At 36.1% G+C, this 25131-nt stretch overlaps 2 long non-coding RNA genes across 3 annotated transcripts; one reads left to right on the top strand and one right to left on the bottom strand.

The window, feature by feature from the left end:
• Positions 1 to 11791: 11791 nt before the first annotated feature.
• LOC145166770 (uncharacterized) lies at positions 11792 to 18172 on the bottom strand. Of its 2 annotated transcripts, XR_013740720.1 has the most exons (5): positions 17030 to 18172; positions 16485 to 16524; positions 16063 to 16336; positions 15089 to 15200; positions 11792 to 11838 (listed from the first exon to the last, which is right to left on the bottom strand). It is a non-coding gene; the product is annotated as an uncharacterized LOC145166770 (long non-coding RNA). The 2 variants fall into 2 exon arrangements; XR_013740713.1 differs by lacking the exons at positions 11792 to 11838; positions 15089 to 15200 and having other exon boundaries at positions 15679 to 16336.
• A 6-nt stretch (positions 18173 to 18178) lies between these two features.
• LOC145166767 (uncharacterized) lies at positions 18179 to 19280 on the top strand. The gene is made up of 3 exons (XR_013740694.1): positions 18179 to 18582; positions 18739 to 18843; positions 19044 to 19280. It is a non-coding gene; the product is annotated as an uncharacterized LOC145166767 (long non-coding RNA).
• The last annotated feature ends 5851 nt before the right edge of the window (positions 19281 to 25131 follow it).

Here is a 25131-nt window from a genome sequence, read left to right as displayed (position 1 = left end):
AATAATAAATTAATTAACTATGGGATCATACCTATTGATTATAAATAAATCCCTATTATTTAATCACCATAAAGATTATGAATTTATTCATTGTATAATGTTTCGAGTAATCAACTAACCACTCGAATTAAATAACATCAGTCATGTAATGTTGTGAACATGTATACTATGCCTATCGATGGTATTTCCTTTGTGAAAAGATCGACTGGACATTAATCTAACGACGCTTAATTCATAATTCCAAATTCTTATCACTATCTGAGAGGTAGTGGAATTTCATCTTTACAAGCATTGTCTTTCTATGATGTTGAGGTTCTAAAGTCACAGAGACCGAGCCTTCGATATCATATAATGTTCCACTGTAACTTGTTACACAGAACAATTTCATGGTAATGAAGTCTCAAATTCAAGCTACTGTCCTTGAACAGTTCTTTGCATTAAACTTTCTAACTCACATGTAGATTTTTCAAATATCTCCCATTATGGAAACATTTCCATATTCCCATATGACCATCAACTATGACCAAGAATCATCTCAATCCAAAACGTGTCACTATGGACTTTTCCACAGAATATTATACTTTCAATTGTCCATAAGCAATCAATTCTTCGGTAAAACCATAGAACGTTATTGACAATCGTTTGACAACTTCAGTCACATGCAATTCTAATGCTTTTCACACAATGCTAAAAGCATTTGAAAAATAGAATAATCAAATATTATAGCAAATCTAATCGGTCCTATATCCGAACCATATGGGACTCAACTCATTATTATGAGGGTGTAATATCTATTTAATTATAGTGAAACAATAATTAAATAATACCTTGCGATTCCTCAAAATTCGAAATATGAAGAGGGATGTAGAAATCATATTGTGACTTTGAGAATGCAATTTTCCTCATAATCATTTTTATAATTACAACGAAATCTTTTTGTCACCAAGATTCGAAGGTGCGTACGTTCCAATCCATGTAGAATTCTCATTTTCAACCTAGAGACACAATACAAGGTTTAGTACAAACCAAAATCATATTTAGTTTTCCTTCTGTTGGATTAATGTCTAAGTCCATAACTATAATTGGTAAGACTTGACCCGACCCGGCATGGTCCATTTGGGTTGCATGGCATCATGCATTTGGATAGACTATAATGAGAGAAATAACACTTAAGGTTGGTTAATATATTATAAGTTCTAATATATTAATAAGGTTATTTAACTAGTATTGATCAAGAATGAATTTGGAATTAATTAAGTGATCAAAAGGAGACTAATTAAATATATGGGTTGATTGTGTAAATCATTCATTCTTATATATGTGGGCTTGTGATCCAAGATTCCTTATGTTGGACTAAGTCCATGGGGTGACCCATGGATACTCCATGGAGGTTAAAATCCATGGAGCATAAGGAATGGGTAAAGTTATGAGTTACATGGTGTAACCCTAATAGCCACCATATAAAAGAATCCTATGGCTCAAGAAATCGTGCACTAATGTGTGAGTGTGAGGGCTAGACGATTTCAAGGAGTGTTCAAGTTTCTCTCAAGTTATTCCAAGTGTATTTGGTGTTGTGTGAACCATTTGAGGTGTCACACTTGGGGCACTAGGCACTCAAGCTTCATGAAGACATTCTACATCAAAGAGGTATGTATTCTATCTTGTTATATTTATTATTTTGTATGCTAGATTAGGATAATACCTTGGATGTTCATAATTGTATGTATAATAGAGAAAACATAGATCCAAGGTATTTAGGGTTGCATGTACACTTAGGAGTGTTAGAATGCTCATAACCCAACAGTGGTGTCAGAGCCTAGGCTTGTTTTCTTGTTATACTTGCAAAAGTAGCTGAAAAATCGAGTTGGATGCATATATTCGATTGTTTTGGCTGGAATTGGACTAGGAACATTACCCTAAGATGTTTTTGGACTTATAAACTTGTTTTTGATGTGGTAATGTTCATGCTAATCCAATTTCTAAGATAATTGTCATAATTTCAAGATTTGTATTAGTTTGTATGTTCATGCTAATTTCTTGAAGATTGATGATTTGAATTATTTTGTTCTTATGAGGTTCTTAGATTAATAGAAAAGTTGTGTGAAATAGTTGTTTTCAATCCATTTTAATCTAAGAGTTGATTCCAAAGTGTGTTTTTGTAACTTGTCCTCAAGTTATATGAAAAGTCACATTTAAGAATCATAAAACTCATAAAAGTTGGCAAAGGTTACAAAATGAAGAGTCTCTTCATTAAATTAAAAAAAAAGTGTAACCTTAATTAGTTCCATAAGTTACAATAAAAAAAATGTTATTTTTTTTTATTAATTAGTTTAAAGTCTTCCATAACTTGTCCTCAAGTTATGGAACTTGAAGAGTTTTTTTTAATTAAAGTAGTTTTTTTTTAATTAAAACTACTTTAAACTCATAAGTTATGGAATTAATTAGTTTTGAATAGTTTCAAAACTTGCCCTCAAGTTTTGGAATTTGAAAAGTTTTCACTTATGAATACTTTAATTCCAGGTTAGCCTTGAGAATTTTAAAAGTTAAAATTCAACCCTTATACTTTATAATATTATAAGTTAATAATATTTATATATATGTATAAGAGTAAAGTCAGTCTTACCGTTAGTAGGCCTCATTCACGAAGCCGGTCTATAAGGTGGGTATAAGGTTACTGCTTATAAAATGGCAGTTTAATGGGTGTCCACTCTCACCCATCGCTTCCTTGACTGGTGGAGGGTCGTTAGCCGAACGGGTAGGACAAGGACTATAATTCTCCTTTCATTAAAAGTATTAATGATAAATACTAAGTAACTAAACTCTTATTAATACCCAATCTTAGTTACTTAGGAAAACGTGAATTTGGTGCTAACCCATGAAATTACACTTTGCACTTTGCTTAAGTCGTTAGTGGAGCGTGTGTGGTTAACCGGCACACTAACCTGGACTTAACAAGGTAGGCAAAGGGTAACTTAATATTTATCATAGTATCGGTGGAGTGTGTGTGGTTAACCGGCACACTGATTAAGGGGTAAATATTAAGGGTACGAAGTATATTTGCATGGTTATTCACACCTTGTTTTGTGATCCTCGGCATCCCAGTCACAAAACCTGAAGGGCACACTCGAGATTGAAACATGCCTTTGAACAGTTCAATGAATCTCAAAGATCTAGGACTTTCAAATCCAATTAAAACCTAATAAATTATTTCGTTTTTCATGGTGGAAATTGGTGAATCGTCATTCACCTACCTTCAAATATTTTATAGCTTGGATTACGCCATCCCTCTTCTAAGTTATAAAATAGTTTGTTGGGTCCTAGCCTTAATATTTCATATTGGGTGTCATATTAAGGACTTTAAATCAACTATCTTGAATATCTCCCAAAAAGATGTCTGGTCTAGACATTTATGATCTTCCCAAATCTCTTGAAACAAGCTTTCCTAAATGAAGATGATGTCCCATGGATATCATACTTCTTTCACCTCCTCCAATTATTCTCCCTAACCCACAAGTTCCTAAAAAGTTTAAGGTCACTCAAGCCCTATTGGCAAGGCAAGGTCTAGGTGTGATCACATCTTGGAGATGTAGTCACATATTGACAAGCCGGGAGAGTTGGGTGTCAAAGTCTTGAGAAAGTTGGTGGCTCAACTACTTTCTAAGTCACATAGTGAGTTCTTTTGGGAATCCTATGAAACAGACTAAGACAAGACCCTTAATGATCTTATCTATTTGCTAAGATCAACTTCCTAAAACGCTATGGACATTGACAATGATGTCATTGGATATCCAATAAAGCTCTCTCTTCCCAATGGAAAGGGATCGGCCATATTCAACTCTGTTGACCCAATGGTAAAGAGAGAGGCGAAGTCTGAGATAGTCCCATTATCAAGGATCCATAGGTAACTATTGCCAAAGGAAGGGGCATTGGTTACGAAGCTGCCAAATTTACCTAAGGATGTTAAAGTCAATAAGTTTGGCTCTACTTCAGGTAAAGTCCATTGTCTAACTCTATTAAGTACATGCTGATTCTGATCGCGAAGATGGATTTCAATCGCATGGTTCGGTGATCAGAATTTTGGGCTATTACTTAAGAGTTATGATATTTATATTGCTTAGGAATAGATAACAACAAGGTTTTCATATGGATTGTAAGGATAAGTTTTTCCGCAAAGTTTTAAAATAAAAGAAAAAAAGGTTTTGATTTTATTTATTTTAAGTATCCTTACAATGGCATTTGTGAAAAGTTGTTGCTTATAAGATTCCATTGATAGCAATATTGGAAAAATGGATTTGATTCTTTCGGTTGTGGTAGTGTCTAATATTACCAAATAAGGAAAGATTCTCATCACCTAAGGTTCAATTGGACCGAAACTTGGAATCATGCAAGTTGTATAGTATGATGAATGAGAACTTTCAGCTTGGAAAATTAAGACTAATTCCTTATGTGAATAAGGAAAGGACTAAGGGATCGAGTACACATTCTTGTGCACTGGTCAAGTCCACCACAAAAGATCAAGAAGACTATTCGTCATGATTTACTTAAGTTCAGTAAATATGGTTATACTTATAAGTTTAAATATAAGTCTGTAGCATTGGAGAAGTTTCAATGTGAGACAGAACGAATAAGAAGAATCAAAGTATGGCAGAAAGATAAAAGTTTCTCAAATCTGAAAAGATGGGAGAGTACTTTAGTATCATGTTTATGATCATCTTAATGATTAAGATACCATATCACAATTGGTCCTCTAAATTCAAGAAGACGAGTCATGAATTGTTGAAATGGTTAAATCAAAAAGATGAGTCATACTTCGTTCCAAAACAATTCTTAGAGTCATACTCCAATATTGTAACTTGAGTGACATATCTTAAAGAGGGTTTGTTAACACTAGTCAAATGTAAGAGTAAAAGGTTATCTACTCTTGTACATTTGAAATTGGTAAGTTGTGATGTTTTGGATAAAACAGAGACCAACTTAGGCCAATTGTGTAAAGTGTTAGTCTTGATAAAGAATCCGCACTATCTCTTGAATATTTGACAAGGGAGTCTTATATGTCAAGAGGACAGTGGGAGTCTTAAAGCTCTTGAAAGTTTCAAGACTTAATCAAGAATAAAACCTAAAGTCCTTCACTAGCACACGACTTGAGGTTTATAACCTATCGTGTTGAAATTTTTGTGCCTATTCAAGTTGGCTTTGCATAGGAGTTCTAAGAGTTCTCAATTGGTTGCACAACTACTTGGAAGCAATGGCAGGCACCTGAGCTGCCAAATGGCAAGAATTTAAGATTGCACAAGTTTAATCAATATGAGTTTGGATTTGTCACTAACCTTGTCTTGTGATTATGGTTTTGACAAATTCACATGGATAAGAACACATACACTATTAAATCTAAGTATCATAAGGTTTCTCTCCGATTCATGAAAATGATGGTGAGGAAACACTTTCACTAAGTAGATTTTAGCTAGATAGCAATTGTGATATTTGCATTCTCAAAGTCGTTAGTGGAGCGTGTGTGGTTTACCGGCACACTAACATGGACTTGTGAGAAGTGGCAAAGGTCTAAACAATTGAGACTATAATTACGGCATCCCTTTTCATAGTTCTAAAATTGTTTAGACACACATGTGAGCTATCTAAGAGAGGTGTATGATTTTGATAAAGTTTTATCAAAACAATCTAGTATCAGAAATCTGAACTTTGGTAAGAAAGTCAGCTGATTTCTGAGTACATGTCAAAGCTAGTGGGAGCATAAGTGTTATGCTAATAATCATCATGTTAGTGGGAGCATGATAATTATGACAAAGGTTGCAAGTTAGCAATGTTAATTATAGAAAACAAAAGTTTCAATTCGTGAGGTTGCAGGGGTTGAAAAAGTTGTTTTGCTATAATTAAGGGAGAGGAAATTATACTTCATTTCAATTCTAAAAGCTTAGATTGAGATTTTAATCGTATTTAATCAAGGATATATATATGAATTTCATGTTGGAATGGCTCAACATAAGGAAATTCTATATATGGGTCCATTATTTGCGTTCTAAAATTCGATTATGATTACGGCATCCCTTTTCATAATCTGAATTTTGAGAACTTGGCAAATTGAAATGGAAATATTATAGCAAAAGACTGGTTTAGTCTTTATGTGAGACATCATGAATCGTGTCCCATATGCTTCGGATATAGGATCGATTACATGTGCTATATTCATCCTTTCTAAAATTTTCCAAATGCCTGGGGCATTATGAAGGGAAAAGGTCTAGAATTGGATATGACTAAAATGATTAAGCAATTGTCGAGGACAATCTAAGGTTTACCAAAGATTGGTTGCTCAAGGACAGTTGGAAGTATAATGTTAATTCTGGAAGGACCATATTGACATAATCTGTAAGGAGGCAACTCTTGTTCAGAAGTGATAGTCAAAATGGAATATGGAAATGTTTCAAAGTTAGAAATTATTCAATATGTGTAAGATTAGGAAACTTAATGAAAGAAGGATGTTTCCAAGGAGCTGATCTCCTTTGGAATGCTCTGTAATGATTGTTGTCAAGTCTTTCTGACTTCGTGCATAATCATTAAGAGGATCAATGCATATAAGTTTAGAATCTAACAGATTTCAGTAAATGGCATGAATATTGGAATTCTTGCATTTGCAGTAAGGATTTGGGACTGTGAAAAGAGGATCATTAGAGTGATGTTCAATTGATCTATTTTACAAAGTAAAGATCATAGACAAACATAGTATGCATACTTGGTGTATGGCATGACTAGTGTTTAGAAAACATAGTGTACATGCTTGGAGCATGGGACAACTATTGTTTTAAATTCAAGTATAAAGTTGATAAAACCGAAACAATGAATAATGAGTAATCAGTATGGTGATAAATAAAAGTGTTTATTTATATTCATAGGGTTTGATACCATATTTGATTCATTTATTCTTGTGTTTCACTTTGCATGTTTTGACTTCCAGAATAACTAAGTCGCTCTTCCTGAATGATTAAGTTATTCAAACCATCCACAGTCGGTCATATGTTGGAAGTAGATATGAATCAAGACTGTCATGGGTTGGTTTGTAGAGGTCCAAGTTGGTGGACAAAGTGGTGCTACAACACTCATGAGTGCTCATAAGTTCTGAGTATTGGATTCAACCCGCGCTCATTTGAATCACTTCATGGATTTTATCACGAGTGATCATGAGACGATAATATCTTATATTCTTCAAACCTAGAGATATGAGTTGTTACTATGAGTTGGTTGTACATTGATTGCATGAAAACGCATTCGGTAACTCGATGTTATAAAACGTGCCTTTGTGTATGATTCAACAAGTAGTAGAACAAGCCATATGAGTCGAAGTTTATCCATTCCTTTTACCTTCGGGATAAAAGCGATATCTGTGGGCCCCTCAATGATTTAAAGATGATACATGTGAGTGCTTGGCCAAGCCAGGACTGATTTGATTTGTTCAATCAGTCAGTCATCATGAATCGGAAATCGGGAAACAACAAATGGACAGAGAGAATGATTGATAATCCATGTCTCAGTCCATATGATATCTAGAATGGAGGAATATATGATCCCTTATCTAATGGACAAGTCATTGACAAAGGTCAGAGTTCATCGACAAGGTCAGAGTTCGACAGAAGCTTTTGAGAGCTACGATTGCTGATCGGTTCCTGAAGTCATACGCAATAATAGTTTTAGACTTATCCAAGTGGGAGACTGTTGGATTAATGTCTAAGTCCATAACTATAATTGGTAAGACTTGACCCGACCCGGCATGGTCCATTTGGGTTGCATTGCATCATGCATTTGGATAGACTATAATGAGAGAAATAACACTTAAGGTTGGTTAATATATTATAAGTTCTAATATATTAATAAGGTTATTTAATTAGTATTGATCAAGAATTAATTTGGAATTAATTAAGTGATCAAAAGGAGACTAATTAAATATATGGGTTGATTGTGTAAATCATTCATTCTTATATATGTGGGCTTGTGATCCAAGATTCCTTATGTTGGACTAAGTCCATGGGGTGACCCATGGATACTCCATGGAGGTTAAAATCCATGGAGCATAAGGAATGGGTAAAGTTATGAGTTACATGGTGTAACCCTAATAGCCACCATATAAAAGAATCCCATGGCTCAAGAAATCATGCACTAATGTGTGAGTGTGAGGGCTAGACGATTTCAAGGAGTGTTCAAGTTTCTCTCAAGTTATTCCAAGTGTATTTTGTGTTGTGTGAACCATTTGAGGTGTCACACTTGGGGCACTAGGCACTCAAGCTTCATGAAGACATTCTACATCAAAGAGGTATGTATTCTATCTTGTTATATTTATTATTTTGTATGCTAGATTAGGATAATACCTTGGATGTTCATAATTGTATGTATAATAGAGAAAACATAGATCCAAGGTATTTAGGGTTGCATGTACACTTAGGAGTGTTAGAATGCTCATAACCCAACACCTTCATGGACTGAACTTCGCTAAATCTAAATTTCTTGCCTTATGGCAACTCAAAATTCCCACCAGTGCTTCCATGTTGTTAGCAGCTCACCAATATTGATCACTATACTTTCACTGACCAACATAAAACTCATAGGCATTGCCAACTCAAATGGAAGTGCACAAAAACTAGAATGTGTCAATAAATACAACATGTAATCAACCTCAGGTCGCGTGCTAGTGATAACCAAAATAATCATTATTAGTTGACTCTTAAAACTCTTAAGATCAATACGACTCCCACTGACTTCTTGACATATAAGTTTTCTCTCAATAAATATCCCTTGACGGGCTAAAACAGATATTCAAAAGTTCTTACGGATTTCCGACAAGAAAACAATTCATAAAATTGGTCCCAATTTATCTTTTGTTTCTCGATTAACGAAAACATCACAACTACAATTCTAAATGTGCTAGAGTAAGAAAAACATTACTAGTACACATATTACGATGTGTTATTATCCTTATTAGTTTGGAATGAATTTCAAGATACGATTTATAGTTACTAGAGCATGGCTTTAAAATTGGATTTGGAATAAAGCATGACTCGTCTATGATCGAACCATTTCCAACAATGTTCGATTCATCTTCTTAGTCATGCAATTGCACAAAGATGTTCTAGGAGGATTAATTATGATACAATTCCACAATTCCTAAGATGATCATAAAACATGATACTAAAGTACTCTCTTTTCTTTTCAGATTGGAGAATCTTTTATCTTCTTTTCTAATAGATTCTTCCATTTGTTCTGCTACTCTTTGAAACTTTTTAAAGTATTATAATTTTGATTAATCTTATAAACACAATCATATTTACTAAGTCATTAGTAAATCACAACGAATAGAGTTATCGTCCCTTGTAGTGGATCTAAAGAGTTCATATCAACATGTACCAGATCCTTCAGTCCTTCACTTGCCATCACATAAACATGTGATGTGACAACCCGAAATTTTCTATCATGTTCAGTCTAACACTTCTCTGAAAGTCAAACTTATTCCTGCTATCATTTAGCACAATTTGGAACCTGTTTGAATGTTCTGAGCCTTGTACACTTAAGGAATAAGTGTCGGGGTTTATCTGCTGGATCTATAGTGCAAAGAACGAGCCTGAAACACCCTGACCTGGAGTTCACGGCCACCACATGGGAGTTTACGGCCGTAAACTCCATGTGGGCCGTAAAATCCACCTAATATGATGAAAGGGTGGCCATTAGTTCATTACTTTCATTCCCTTGGCTGAAATCCTCTCAAGTACCATCCCGATCTTCGTCCCCGATCTTCAAAACTCGTAAGTTTCTTGTCTTAACTAGTTGATATATTGCATGATCTAGTGATCTTACATGATTTCATCCGTGAAATCATTCCATTTTGTAGATCTTCAAGTTCCACCAAGAACACCAAGAACACACACTAGTGTTCTTGGCCAGAAACGACCATTCAAGCTCCTAGATCGTAAGTACTCTTGTTCTAACTCGTTGTACACTAGGTTTAACATGTTTAGAGCTTAAAAATCATAAGGAAACCCAAGATCAAAGGAGTTTACGGCCAAGACATGTTCTTGGGCCGTAAACCCCTATAAGTGGGGCAAATTGCACCCTAGTTCCTTCCTTATGCCTAGAACCTAGCTTAGATCACCTCCTTGAAGTGTTAAGGACCTTAAACATCAAAGAAACCATGTCCACATAGAGTTTACGGCCGTAATCTCATAAGGAAATGGTCCTTAGGCTGTAAACTCTATAAAGGGGTGATATTGTGCCCCTAATGCTTCCTAATGACTAGAACTTAGCTTAGAACCAATCACCATTAAACCAGGAACCTCAAAACATCAAAATGGTACTTCCCACCATGAGTTTACGGCCGTAAACTCATGGGGAAGTGGTCCCCAGGCCGTAAACACAAGTTAAGGTCATTCTTGGACCTTAAACTCACCTAGCCTCTTGTTTAGCCTTGGAACACTTAACCACTTAAGACATCATAGCTTTAAGCCTCAAATGGAGACCCATTAGAGAGTTTACGGCCAGGAGTAAACTCCCCTGGGGCGTAAACTCCATCAAGTATGGTCCATAGACCATAAACTCAATAGCAATGCCTTGCACTCCTTTGTTGCAACCCAATAGCCTCCTAACACTTTGACTAAAGTGTTTTCCACGCCTTAGAATGTTATACTTGCCTAATTAGTGTTATAATCACTAATTGTTTATATACATATGTCTTTATATGTTATTAGGATCATTGTGTGTGTCTTAGTCTTCACTTGACACCAAGCACTTGTCCGACACTTCCATCCGATCCACTCGCTACAGGTGAGTTCATACCCCTTAATCAATCTTTTAAATGTTTTAAAATGCTTTTATTGGGGGGGGGGGGAATACAAGTTGAATCATACTAGTTATTATATCAATCACATGTGATTTATAACTAGTATACAAATGGATTTTCTACACTTTTTAGCTGTTTTACCGAGCATATTACTTCGAATGACTTTCCAAAACGCTTTTACTTGTTTAAATCTCTTTATCAAACTGTCTTACACACTTTATGTTTCCTTTCAGAATCTGTTACAGTTGTGTTTCAAACAAAGGTTTTCTTACGCTTAAACTGTCTTGTCAAACTGTTTTCAAATCGTGTTATAAACTGACATCAAGTCATAAATTCTTATTTATTAAACTTTTCAAAGGTTTTTCAAAACTTCTTTTATACTTTTATATTGTCAAATGCATGCCTATATATGTATAGTTATATAAATAATGTTTAAAGGACTTAGAACGGCTAGCTCGCCTTATCTCCTTTTCCTCGTTGGGATGTGGCTTTAGGGTATCGGTTATCCGTCCGAAGGTCGTCTAAATATTAGTTATATATCATGTATACATATATAGTCATAAAAGTTCCATCAGTCAATTCAGTACCTTTGGGTAGCAAAGGTATACTTCCGATTATACTCGTACATTACTAGTAACTATAATAGGTATAGTTAGGAGATACTACTTGCCATTCCTAGTACAAGGAATCACACAAGAGTCAGTTCATTCATGAGTCTATACGAATACATGCTATATGAAGAGATACTATTACATGGATACTTTTACATAGATACGATTACATATATGCTGTATGAAGAGATACTATTACATGGATACTCTTACATAGATACGATTACATAAATACTATATGATGAGATACTATTACATATTATATGAGTAGATACTATTATATACGCTTCGGGACTTACCATTCCACACCCAAGGCTGTTAACTACAGTAGGGAAAATGCACATCGGCAGGTGGCTACGGTTGTACTGTTCGGCGAGTTTCCACGCCGTGAATATCCTAGTGCAAAAAGATACAATTTCAGTTATTATATTATTTTCCTTATTACCTTTACTGTGTGTCACATTCACATGATCGATGAGGTAGATTAGATTTGAATAATAATAGTTGTACAAGGAGAAACCTTCACTTATGTAGAGGTTCATACTTTCAAAACATTCGGGTCTTGGTAGAAGACTACTTTTTATACTAGTAGGAAATATGGGATTTTCTAGGGTTTTCACACTTATACCAAATGTTTCATTAAACATTCGCCAGTCTTTCATAACAGCTTTTCAAAGTAATGACATTAAAATACTTATGAATTCACCAGCTTTATTGCTGATACTCGCTTTCAAAATAACTTGTATTCTCATGTCACAAATAGACAGGTATCGATGCAAGGTTTAGAGAAGACGAAGCAGTCAAGACTCGTCTTTTATTTTGAGTATTCATTATGTTGTTTATACTATGAAAGAACACACTTGTAAGTAAAATTATACTATTAATGCAATGGATGATGTTGTTGCTTGTTTACTACTTTACATTGTTGTGATACATTACATGACGTCCTCCACCCCAGAACGTTTTCGCCGTTCTCGGTTTTGGGGTGTGACATGTGATCAATGAATTAATAATAATTTTCCAATGAACATGATTCTCATATATTATACAATTCGAATTATACGTCACCAAGTATCTGTCCATTTGGCGATGAGATTTCTTTTCACTTGGTCAATTATGACAATACCACAGGAGATATCATAAGAATTAAACCCATTATTAATATTTCCATTATTAGAAGCATAACCAACACTTTCATTAATGTCATTGCAGGGAAATAAGGTAAGACACCTAAGTAAACCAAAACTTCATTTTATTGCTAAAAAGAAAATTAGAACTTGTTCTTCCAATGCATCAAATGAAAACTATATTTCTAGAGATCTCCGAAGAGTAATAGAAATCTATTAAATTATCCTATCTCCCTAGTAGTAGCTCCAAATTCTGACCATCGAACCATGCGACAAAATTCCATTTCTCACGATCAGATTTAGCTTACTCTGCTTAAGCTTCTTTCTTTCTCTTAGATTATGCAATACCATCAAAATGTGATTATAACATCATGTATCAAGAGTCTATAGAATATGAACTAATGGAATTAGATAATGGATGTACCTAAAGTAGAGTCACGGGAGTTAACTTTACCATCTCTAAGATGTTTAAGGTATTTTGGGCAGCTTCGCTTTGAATCTCCCTTCAATTGGCAGTAAAAACAAATCGATTCATTGGAATTCTTGGAATTTGAACCTATAAGCATTTCTATTTTACTTATGTTATTAAGCATTATCGCTTCAGCAATCATCAACATATTGGTCAGATCAAATAGGGTCACATCAAGATTCCTCATATGAAAGTTCTTAATGAACCGCCATATGACTCAGGAAGATAAAGAAGAACCAAATCATTGGATTGCTTCTTTGGGAATACGATAGCCTATCCAATTTGTCGATGTACGATTTCATTTTCAGAACATGCACACAAACAAAAACTCCATCTTCATGTTTACATGCCAAAAGTGCTTGAGTTGTTTCATATCTTTCAACCCATGACGCTGTAAGAGTCACCGAAGGAGGAGGTGGAAGAGATGAAGGAGGACGATGTCCAATTCCCGCCATTACCTAAGGAAGGGAAAATAATTTCACCTTGATTCGAATGTGGAAGACCATCTCTAGAAGATTGAGGGAAAACATTTCCCAAAGAATGAGGAAGACCATTATTGTCTTGATTTGACATCTAAAGTATAGGAGAAGAGAGAATTCAAGTTAGTTGATTTTAATCCTTAATTATTTACGCAAAATTTAAATTAAGGCTAGGATCCATATTTTTGATTTGACCTTTGAAGAGGGATGTCATAATCATTTTCGAATCTATTTTAGGTACTTAGAGATATATCACCAATTTCAATCACATGAAACTCCTAGATCTTTTGCGATTCATCAAATCTTATCAATAGCTTGTTTAATCACGATTATGCTCTTACCAATTGACTGGGATGCCGAGGATCACAATTAAGATGTGAATAACCATACAAACCTACCCAAACGCCCTTGATCGATTTATGATCTCCCATTGATGTGTCAGTTAACCACACACGCTCCATCAACAATGATAAACATGAATTGTTTAATTATTCCATCTTTATAGTCCCAAATTAGTGTGTTGTTAACCACACACGCTCCACTAACGGCTCATAAAGAAAGAACGTGCGTTTTCATGGATTATCATACACTTCACATTTTTCCTAAAGTAGCTAGAGTTAGGATTTATATAAAAGGTTCTAGTACTTTAATAACATTATACTTTTAAGAGGTTATGTTCTATCAAATTCGTTCGACCACCAAACAAGGGAGCGGTGGGTAAGAGTTGACACTCATTCAACAGTCATTGTATAGGTTGTTTCCTTATACTCCCTCATAATATGGTTTGTGAATGAGGCGTACTACCGATTTGACTAACTTGTCTTATACATATAGTATATTAAACTTTTAACCATATATAGTATAAGGTGTATTTTAAAACTTTTCAAAATACTAGGGTTTAAATTTAATTTTCGAATTAAACTTTTAATAATTAATTAACTTTAAACAATTAATTATTTACCAATTACCATTTAATTAACCAATTAAATTAATTTAAACCATTAAAGATTTAAATAATTATCTTCAATTAAACAATTAATAAAATAATTCAAATTTAAATCATAATGGATTAAATAATTATCTTCAATTAAACAATTCATAAAATAATTCAAATTTAAACCTAATCCTTTAACCCTTTTAATTTTCAAAAAGCGGTAAGGATTACCAAGTTTTAATTATCCAAATCTTAAGGAATTATACATTATATATAGGGAAACTAGAAACCCTAAGGGATCATACCAATTTTCGAAAGTAAGGGCGAAGGCTAGGGTTTCAAGAACCTTATCCATCATCGAAATATTTAAGGCCATTAGGGTTTAACTTCCAAAAACCCTAACTTTGATCAATTCGCTATTATGCACAATTAATTATAAAACTAAGACTCTGATACCACTGATGGGTTTTCTAGGTTATAAAAAAATTTCATGTGGTGGAAAAACACTTAAACCCTTAACATGCAACCTAGAAATGATCTATGTTTTCTTTATTGATAGAAATAGCCTATGAACATCAAGAAACCTTAGAGAGAGGCTATGAAAATCAAAATTAACATAAAGATTTGGGCTACATACCTTTTGATTATTATTGAAAATAATCAAACCAAAATCCTCTTGAAGTTCCTTGGAAAGCAAACACCAAAAGCTTGGATGTCTCTAATGGCTCATACTTAAAAGCTTAGAAACCCTAGAATGATGAGGAAAGAGATGAGAGAAGTAGAATTTACCTTCCTATGTTTGTAGGAAGGAGGGACAAAAATATAAGACCCTTAAGGGGCTATTTATAAGTGATTAAGGTATTCTAAGGTAACCCTAATTTAAATATTATAATAATATCTCAAATAATGCAGTTTCTTTTTACTATTTCCTTACCCTACAAGGCTTCTGTTAGTTTTCCTTTGCTCAACTTTTGAACATTGTCATCTTTAGTCTTTGTACTTTTAATCAATTCAATTAATACCAAAATTAAATCCAATTAATTTCTGATTAATAATTAATTTATTCTATTTGATTGCTTATTAATTTATTAATCATATAAATTAGCAAATCAATTATTTAACAATTGATCTCATATAACTTATTAATCACATAATAAATCAACAAATCAACGGTCTATTTTAAATTAATATATTAATCACATAATATATTAATATGTAACACCCTGACTCCCGGGTATGATATTTAATTTATTTTATACATTTTGTCAGAGCAACTTGACGAGTTGGATGCCCCAACTCGCCGAGTAAAGAAGATTATGGCCACGGGATTTTAGAGTCTACTCAACGAGTCGGAGGACCCCGACTCGACGAGTAGGAGCTGAGCGAGAAAACCCTAATTTTCAGGGTTTGTGTCCTATTTAAAGGACCTTAAGCCATCATTTCCACTACCCTTGTCACCCTACTACACTATGTGAAACCCTAATCGAGCTATAACCTTGTGTGTGAGAAAGAGAGGCTAATATTGTGAGTTTTAGTGCATTCTTGGAGGAAAGTTGAAGAGCAAAAGACTTTGGGCGAGAAGGAGGTTTTGGATCTGGTGTTCATTCATACCTAGCTTCTGTTTGAAGGTAAAAAGTCACCATCTTGCTCATTGGTTGGTTAGATCTTGTTTTTAGGGCATTTAGAGCCTTTTTCCCATCTTTCTTGGAGTCCTAGAGTGTTATGAGCCTTTCATGGAGTTGAGAACCCAGATCTGGGCATATTGAGGTTCCATGAGCCCAAAGATCCAAGCTTTCTCAAGATTTGGGCAAGTCTCTATCACACCCCCGGCCGAGGCGGCGGAACATGGCGGGCTGTGCGACTAAGTTCATGGATCACAGACAAACTGAATATACATCACAAGTACAACAATAAACAAAATAGCATTCATGTTCCATCTTGATATTTGAATACAAGGTTTTTACAAATAATAATAATACATGAATTGCCTTAACAGGTAGGCATATGATACAACAACAAATAAACATCGTCACCTGTAATCCAATCTGTCTTGAATGTCTGTTTAGTAGTTTCCTGAGAATACATGTAGTTTTGAAAGTCAATACAAAGGTTGGTGAGTGTTACAGGTTTTCTGCTAACGCAGTAATACTTTTAATAAGTCTAAAAAGTATTAACTTTGTATGTATAACTATAACGATAGTTAAAAACAATATTTGCAAAGAGTCTTTAAAATCCAAGAATGTATTTTGATATGAGTAAATTCATGCTTTTAACATGTACTTGTAATAACTCCTTGAAAGTCAAAATGAATGCTTTGTATAAGTAACTTACATACTTAAAAATGTACTTGTAATGACTTATTGAAAGTCAAAATGAATGTTTTGTATAAGTAATTTCCATACTTAAAATGTACTTGTAGTGACTTCTTAAAAGTCAAAATGAATGCTTTGTATAAGTAATTTTCATACTTAAAAATGTACTTGAAGGCAACCAAGCCTATGGTTGTAGTAAGAGAAAGAGAGAGATTCGTGTTAATGTTTTTAGTAAGTTCTATAATTGAGTTATGGACGAAAAGTACCCCTCCCTACGACGCTTCATTGGACGTCGTAGTAACGATCGTAGACACATATCACCTGCTACGATTGATCAGTCGATGGTTGTAGCTAGCAACCGCAGGTGGGGTTGTCAACCCCATATAGATCTATACATATGTACCTCGCTCCGAAGATTAACGATTATAACAGTGTGGGGCAGGCTAAGTAATTAAACTCAGCTAATGAATAGTAGTGTCTCACTCAAAAACCATTAACGAAAAGTTGTGAATAACTCTCAGCCCTAACTTAATTAAATTAAGTGCCATGCATAATGAATTTCATAGTATAGCATTCGTAAAAGCCGAGTATGGTTGTCGTATTTATAAATGTATAAAGTACTCCCTTTTATAGAGAAATGTAGTTCAATATAATGGTCTTTTATTAGTGTGTAAAGCCTCATGCATAAAAGTATTCATGTATAAAAGTCTTTGAAACTTTTAAATACTTTAAACTTGTATATGTGTGTAAAGCCTTATGCATAAAAGTATTCATGTATAGAAGTCTTAAAACTTTGGAATCCTTTAAATTGGTAGTATGCATATCATATAAGACTAAAAATGAATGTTTCAAATTAATGAACATATGTACATGTATAAACTTTATTCATATAAACATATAAATATACATGTATAGTAATATCTTGAACCATTGAAATACTACACAATTTCATAACGTACTTGTTATAATATAAAAATCATAAAACTTTGTATCATGTAGTATTTGTTGTGTGGAATGGTTATTTCACAATAAAATAACCATAATACGTATACGAAAACTTATACTAGTTTATTCGTAACAATATAGTAAATTGTTAAATAATAATATTTTTATAAACTAGGTTTTTCGCATAAAAAGGTAATTGGTTTGCCAAAATCATACTTCAGGGACTGATATTGAGAATTATTCTCAAAACAGGGGTTAAATATGTGTTTTTGAAACCTATTTAGGGTTTTAGGACTTAGTTTATTAGGTTTTTCTGGGGGAGGGACCATTTCTGTTTAAGTTAAATACAAGTTTGATTTATCTTTGACGTTTGACTGGGTCAAAATCAAAACCCATTTGTTTATCGGGGCTCCAAGTACGATCCGCATAAGTGGATCCATTTACAAAAAGATCAGGGCTCTTACCCTGTGTTTCATTCAATCGGGCAAACCTCAAGGAACGAAGAATCAGTGGGGGGAAAGGGATCAATTCACGGCGAGCCTTCATTCCTCTCCCGTCGTCGGCAGCAAAGAGACCAAGGGGAAGATCCGATGGCGAAGCAATGACCGACAGTGGAAAAGTGTAGCGACTGTGAGACCTGATGGCGGTCGTCATCTTGCAAGGGAGATGGAATGATCGGCGACGAGGGGTTTGTCTTGAGGGTTTGATGAGGCCGACGTGACGGAGGAAATGGTGGAGTCGGCGAGGCTTCTTCTTCTCGTCTGGTTGTTGGGTGCGAAGGGGGAAAGGAAACGAGTCTAAAGAGATGGAGGGGGATCGGTGGGTTTTCTCGACGGGCAAGACGGGGAGGGACAACCTCCTCCGGCGATTGCAGGTAACGGACGGGACAGAAGTCTCGGGTTCTTCTTCTTCTTCATTGTTTGCGTCGACTAGTATCAATGGATAATGGGATGTTTGGGTGTTTGAGTTTACTGGGAAAAGAAAACATCAAAAATCAAAATGAATGTGTTTGGTTTGCTTCATTTGACAGGGAGGGAACGAGGGGCACAATCGGGGCTGCTGTGGTCGATTAGAAATCGGGAAGAAGATGAGTAGAAGCAACCATTTCAAAAGATGGATCGATGGTGGCTAACAGGTACTCCTCTTGATTTATTTTTTCATCATTTGTGTGTGTGTGTGTGTTGATGAACACTGATGAAGGGAAAGATGAGTTGGGTTTATTGTTTTACAGAAATCGATGGGTGTATGTTGATTTTATCGTCTGTTGTTTGAGTGTTAATTTTAACATTGTACAGGTTTGGTTTTGATTGAGTGATGTGTGGTTTTGGTTAATAGGAAAGAGTGTGGTATTGGGTTGAAGAAGATTGTGCACGAAATTCGTGATATTGTGATGTGCAGCACAAGGAAGAAGGGATTGACAGCTCACAATGAGAATTAATGAAAATTAGCTGTTTTGTGTGTTTTGTGTGTATGTTTGTATAAAATATGTTTGTATAAATGGTTTGTTTTTGTGTAAAATAAGGTTTGTACAATAATTAGTATAATTGGTATTGTAATGGTTTCCTTTTTGTATGTAATGTGTGTATTGATTTGATTAAGCATGTATTTAAGTTTTCATATATAAATACAATTATATATCATATATGTATTGTATTCGGTTATTTGCAAGAGTAAATAACATATTTAAATATTTTTCTAAAAATAATGAATGATAGAGTTTAATTCTAGGATTTCAAAAATCAAGACAAATTGATTTTTCGAGTAATAGAACTCCGAAAATTTGCGTTTAAAGTTTCGCGATTAATAAATCTTAAAACGTCTGATTTCTTAATTTTCTAAATATCTTTACTAAAAATATTTCAAATATGAAATTAAATATTACGCTATAGCCTAAGTCCAAAAATGCTTTCGGAATAGCCACTTGAGGTGTGCAAGTCCCTCAACGGATAGAAACGGTTTTGACAACATTTAAGAAATCACTATTTTACTAATTTTCGATTCTTAAAATAGTCGTAACTTTTGAATACGAACTCTGTTTTGGACGTTCTTTATATTTTCGGAATCAGTGAAGCACGTACTACGAGACTAGAGTGTTTGTATTTCTTCCAACGGCTTATTACGAAATTTTAGTTTTTCAAACGCATTCCTACGGTTGTCGTTTGAGCTGTTTGATTTCTTTGTCAAATTACACATTTGGAAGTAAGATGCCATCTGGTATCTTATAATAGTTCAAATAACTCATTTATTTTACTTTAGATGCACTAAAAACACAATGAATCAAATTATAAAGAGGTTTACTGTGAACTTGACCGTTCACAGTTTATGACCTAAATTCTGGGATGTCACAGTCTCCATGCATGAAACCCTTTATGGAGCTTCTTTTGGCATTTTGAACCCTAAATGTCATGCATGAATGTAAAGCTTGCAGCTTTATGTGATAAGTGAGTCTTAGAAGGTTAGATCCAGAGTATGAGACACCATTTCTGCTAAAAATGGTTTGAATGAGAGTATGGATTGAAGAGACTCGACGAGTAGGTGAACTGACTCGACGAGTCGGTTAGGGTTTCCCCGATGAGTCTGGGCACATTGTAACTCGGCGAGTTGATGAGTTAACTCGACGAGTTGAGTTGGACTTTCGCGATATTTTCAAGAAAACGAAGGAACTCGACGAGTCGCATAGATGCACTCGATGAGTTGAGTCAACCTGGACTGTTGACTTGAGTGTTGACTTATGTTGACTTTTAGGGTTTGGTCAAGACATGGATTATGGAGACCATGGAAGGGTAATATAGTCTTTTACCCTTTCCAAGTGTCAGAGAAAGAGGTTTGCTTAAATTATTTGAGTTGAGGTTATAAGTGTTAATTAGAGATGATTATGACGTGTAGGCGAGGATTAGACCGTTCAAGGGGTGCGAGGTTTATTTGCTTACTTACGAGGTGAGTCTTCTCTCTATACTTACCACGAGTGGTAACTTGTGTGACCAGAGGGTCTTGTATACTATTATTGAGTATTGTGATATCATGCATTATGTCTTTGTGATTTATGTTGTGTATTATTCTGAGCTTTATTGAGTTAGGACCGGAGGGTCCAACCCAAGTTGTGGGACCGGAGAGTCTCCACTGAGACATATTGATCGGAGGGTCTTTATCGAGATACAGTCATGAGAGACTAATGAGATGTGTGTGGTATTTTGGGGAAGTCACTAAGCTTCATGCTTACCGTGTTATGTGATATGTGTTTCAGGTACTTCTCAGGATCGCGGGAAGGCGCTGGTTTGATTGTACACACGAGATGGAGTTATGTTTTTGAGGATCCTGGATTTTTATTCAAACAATTATGGATTTGTGTTTTTGATAATTTCACACTTTGGGGTTTTTGTGAAATGTGTTGATGAGAATTATGTGAATTTAAAATGAAAATTTTGTTTTGAAAATTTATGGTGTTACAAGTTGGTATCAGAGCCATGGTTTGAGGGATTCGGATGTACCTTCGGGTATGTCTGAACTCAAACTAAGGATTTGAGAAAAAATTTCAAGGTGAAATGATTTTTCTAATATGAGTAAGAGTTTTTAAGAGAAAAAGGAGATGGAGGAGTGTGTACAATCAGCTAGAGCCCGAACGGTGATTTCCCAAAATACCGTTATTTGTTTATATTATGAGATGTTAGGAATGCATGCTAGAGGATAGGCAAGGTATTTCATATTTTAGGGCTAGAGTTGCCTGATTTGTGATGACTTAGCCTAGGAGATGTTTCTATCTATTATTTGCCCTGAGTATATGTTGAGTAGGAGTATCTAGCAGGAATCTCTTAGAAAGAATTTGAGACGAGGGATAATCTAGGAGAGATACCTAGATGAGCATAGGAGGAGTATACTAAGAGAGTAGTTTGATATTCGCGAGAAATAGAGTACTTGTGAATTAGGATCCTGGGAGGAGGACTTGGGGTGACTACAGGTTGGTGTGGAAGGTAGTATTGGGCCTGTACTACTAAAATCACCGGATTTGTATGCGACCCAAGTAAGAATCCTTAGGATACTAAGAAGCATGTAGGGACGGGAAATCGAGTGTGAGTATGCTCGAGCGAGTCTCTGACGATTTTTCGTGTTGTGTTTCAGAGACATTATGGTGAGTACACGCCACAACCCCGGGAGAAGTGGTGCCAGTGATGAGGAGATCCACAAGATCATTCATGATGAGGTGGTCGCAGCTATCAGAGAGGCCATACCAGAGATGTTCGGGTCTATTAAAACCACGTTGATTGAGACATTCGATGAGCGTTATGCTGCTGTTACTGAGGCTGTTGCTGCAGCCACCACAGTCGTAGCTGCTTTTAGACCACAGAGAGGTGACTCGTTGTTGCTACGGGAGTTCAGCAACACGAAGCCATCAGAGTTTGATGGGACTCAGGATTTGATTGCTGCTATGAGATGGATCTCCGACATTGAGGGGTTTTTCTACACGTGTTCATGCCCAGAGCACCTGAGGCTTCGGTTAACATTGAACCAGCTTCGCTTGGGAGCGAAGGACTGGTGGAAGTTTGTGACTACCAGCTTTACTCCTGCAGATCATGCTGTAGTGACCTGGGAGAGGTTTACATGGTTGTTCCGAGATGAGTATGTTCCCCGGGTGGAGAAGGAACGGTTAGCCCAGGAGTTTCTCTCTCTCAAGCAGAAGACAAAAACTGTGACCGAGATCACGAGGATGTTCCATGAGAGGGCGATGTTTTTCCATGAGCACGTGTCTACTGAGCAGGCACGTGTGAGCCGATACCTGAGCATACTGAGGAGGGATATACGGGAGTTCGTGGCGAACTCGTCATAGCATACATTGGCTGAACTTCAGACCAATGCAAGGCAGAACGAGATTGAGCTACATTTACAAGCTAGGGAGGAGGGAAAGTCTCAGGGGAGAGACTGGAGACCAGTACAGTCGCACCCTGCGACAAAGTGGGCTAAGCCCGCTGATGCGAGAGCGGGAGGCCATAAGGGTCGCACTTGTGGCAAGTGCGGAAAGAGCCACGAGGGGTCTTGTCGAGCGGGGATTTGCTACAAATGTGGCAAGGAGGGGTATATGACGAAGGACTGCCCCAAGGGATTTCGCTCCGTTTTCATTGCAACCAGACGGGGCACCGAAAGGCTGAGTGTCCTCAGCTTACTTAGAGATCAGTTCAGGCTTTCGCTCCCACTGCCTTGCATACTACTGATAGCCGGCCGGCGAAGGCCGAGACCCCTAGAGCTAGTGGGAGAGCATTCCAGCTGACAGCGGAGGAGGTCCCCGCAACACCTGATGTCGTGGCCGATACGTATTTTCTTATTCCTGTTATTTTGAGATTTGTTTATGCTTATATTGTGTTGTATATAGGTACTTTTCTTGTGAGTTGTGTGTCTACTTTAGTGTTATTTGAATCGGGTGCGAGTCGATCCTTCGTGTCCTTATCCTTTATTCGACACATTAGTGTTAGACGCAAGGCATTGAGTCGACCTCTAAGGGTTTCTATAGCTGACGAGCATGCGGTTTTTGCCACTGATGTGTTTTGACGATGTGTGTTAGATATTTTCGGTGTTGAGTTCCCTATAGATCTGGTGCCGATAGCGATGGGTGATGTATGTGTCATAGTGGGCATGGATTGGTTGAGCCGGTTTGGAGCTATGATTGACTGTGAGCATCAGTTGGTCACCATACGAGACCCTAGTGAGGGAGTACTTACTGTGTATGGCGAGGGGACCAGATCTGGATCAGCTTTCTACTCCGCCGCCAGGGCGAGACAGAGTCTACAGCAGGGATGCATGGGCTTTTTAGCTTATGTGATGGATACGAGAGTTGCCGCTGAGAGGCCGAGTTCTATCTCCGAGGTTATGATAGTGTGCGAGTTCCCGGATGTTTTCCCCGAGGAATTGTCGGGTGTACCTTCCAAGAGGTGGGTGGAGTTCTAGATCGATTTGATTTTGGGTGCGGCGCCTATTGCCAAGGCACCTTATCGCCTTGTGCTGCCCGAGATGCAGGAGTTATCCTCGCAGCTCCAGGAGCTACTGGGGAAGGGTTTTATTAGACCGCGTAGTTCACCGTGGGGAGTTCCGATCCTTTTTGTCAAGAAAAAGGATGGTTCACCCCGAATGTGCATCGATTACCGGGAGTTGAATAAGCTGACGGTCAAGAACCGTTATCCACTACCGAGAATTGATGATTTATTCGATCAGTTGCAGGGGGCGTCTTGTGTCACACCCCCAAACCAGAATGGCGGAAACGTTCGGGGGCGGAGGACGTCATGTACAGTATCATATCAATGCATAAGAGTATAATTTAATACAAGTGTTCTCTATGTATAGTTTGAAAGACACCAAAATATGAATCAAAATAAAAGACGAGTCTCGAATGTGCTCCGTCTTCTCAAAACCAGGTCCAGTGTACCTGTCTACTGGTGTCCTGAGAATACAAGTTATTTTGAAAGAGTAGATCAGCATTTAAGCTGGTGAGTTCATAAGTATTTTAGTGTCAAATGTTTGTATAAGTTTGATGAAAGTGTGTGTGAATGTTTGATGTAAATGTTTGTAAGTTGTTTTTATGTAAATGTTTGTATCTCCTAGAAAATCCTATATTTTCTACTTATAATGAAATGTAGTCTTCTACCAAGACCCGACTGTTCTGTAAGTTTGTTCTTTTGTAAAAGTGAGTGTTTTTCCCAAGTATGACTATCATTCAAAAAATAGTTTACATTACCGTTTATGTGAGAAGATCACAATATGAATGTAATGGGAAAATGACAATGTACTGTAGTATTGTATATAATAACTACCATTGTACTAACTACCTTAAACCAATTGTTTAATTAAGGTAAAATGTGATGAGATTATAACCATACTTGACTTACTAGTAAAACACGATGATCAAAGACGTCGAAATGGTATGACATTCGTCACCCGTAGACCTGCAGGTCCCACTGTAGCTAGCAGCAAGGTGTAGGATGGTTAATCCCGTATAGATCTATACAAAAATTCACGCTCTCCCTCCAGGAGACTCTGGTTACAAAACGTGACACAGCAGTATATTGCCATGCCATGAAGTAGTGGCTCACATTAGTGTTATATTGTTCTTGTATTTGTATAGTATGTTCTCTCTGTTCTAGTGTATAGTATGTTTTCTCTGTTCTAGTGTATAGTATGTTCCTCCCTATTTCTCATTATAGTATGTTCTTTCTGTTTCTCGTTATAGTATGTTCTTTCTGTTTCTCGTTATAGTATGTTTGAACTGACTCATGTATGAACTGACTCTTGTATGTTTCATTGTTCTAGGAATAGTGAGTAGTAATCCTCTAAGCTATACCTATTATAGTTTACTAGTACTGTTGTTTGAATGACAGATCATGTTTGTATACCTTTGCTACCCAAAGGTATTGAACTGATTGGAAGAACTTTTATATCTACA

Source organism: Lactuca virosa, chromosome 1 (genome assembly GCF_052849685.1).
Source record: "Lactuca virosa cultivar CGN04683 chromosome 1, Lactuca_virosa_CGN04683_v6, whole genome shotgun sequence".
NCBI classification, from domain to species: domain Eukaryota; kingdom Viridiplantae; phylum Streptophyta; class Magnoliopsida; order Asterales; family Asteraceae; genus Lactuca; species Lactuca virosa.
The sequence above is the reverse complement of the archived record's forward strand: the minus strand, read 5'-3'. Positions and strand labels throughout refer to the sequence as shown.